Here is a 1364-nt window from a genome sequence, read left to right as displayed (position 1 = left end):
ATTTTAGTATTTTATATTTACTTTTGGTTCATAAAGAAATTTCCTGTTGTGTTGAAATTTTTTTTCTATCGCTCTTGTTATTGTTAATTACAAAATATATTGATTATCTATAATTTATCTACATTTTATTTTTATTTTGTTTATATTTCAGTCCTAATAAATTTTTATAGATTGTGTATTGAGTCTAATATATTTTAGATAGTGTCATATTATTATCTTTGTATACTTGAAACTTGTATAATTTTAATTAGATTTCTTTCTTTGGAAGATCGTTGATTAACCGTGTCTAATATTAAAAGAAATTTGGTCCAGGAGCGATAAAAGAAAAAGTCAAATATTCGTGAAACTATTTATTATTCCCCAACGTTTCGCCTCACGTTGCAATGCTCCATCAGGGCAAAAAAGATGCAAACATTAAATGATGTAAACATAAATGAAAAATTAAAAAGATGTAGTGAATCGTAAAAATTAAATAATGATAATAAAAGATTTTAAACAATTAATCAAAATGGTAAAAAAATAACTGATAAAAAAAAAGAAATATACTATATAGTACATGGACAAAATGGAAAAGCAGGAATAAGAGTAAAATCGAGAATAACGGGAGATAATAAACAAGATTGGAAACGTACCTTTCAGACTAGAGGTCATTGCGAAAGGAACGGTTGACGGAATGTAATAGAGAAGTAGTGGAGATTGTAATGGAAGGAAAAGAAAATAATTTTAAAGTAAACAGTATGAGAAAATTAAAGAAAATATTAAAAATAGGCAAAAATTCAATGATTTTAATGATGATTTTTTTAATTTTTTTGTAATATAATATTTTTCAATTTTTTAAAATATTAGTTTGTTTATCTTATATTTTATATAATATATCACAGTTTATTTGTAACTGTTCTTACTAGGCCAGCATTTATGCCTTTAATTTTTGCTTCTAGGCTATAACAGAGGTTAAAAAAAAAAAATGGAATTTATCTCTTTAAGGCACTATAATGAATTTATTTTCTTCTTTGACCTTTTGACCCATGAAATCTTGAGATTTTGTTTGTACCTGAAATCAGGTCGGCTCAGGTGTAGCATTTCGGGAAACTTAACCCCTGGGGTAACGATGCTAGTTAGAGCAGAGTTCCCTTTCTAACGGTTATAGAACTCAATAAGGTTCAGTTGGAGGGGAAACTTTTTTTTTTCCCCCCTCTTTACTTTAGGTGAAAATTTTTTCATATTTTCTGGCAATCTGATGGTCAGTTTCTCGATCGTTCTAAAAATTAATTAAAAATAAAACGAAGGCCAATTTAAGTTTATATTAATTTTGAATCGAGGCATTGCAGATACAGCTTGTGTTAACAATTCTCTTATAGTTGAAT

This window comes from Halyomorpha halys, unplaced genomic scaffold (genome assembly GCF_000696795.3).
Source record: "Halyomorpha halys isolate HHAL.00 unplaced genomic scaffold, Hhal_1.1 Scaffold15.1, whole genome shotgun sequence".
In the NCBI taxonomy this organism is placed as follows: Eukaryota; Metazoa; Arthropoda; class Insecta; order Hemiptera; family Pentatomidae; genus Halyomorpha; species Halyomorpha halys.
The sequence above is the reverse complement of the archived record's forward strand: the minus strand, read 5'-3'. Positions refer to the sequence as shown.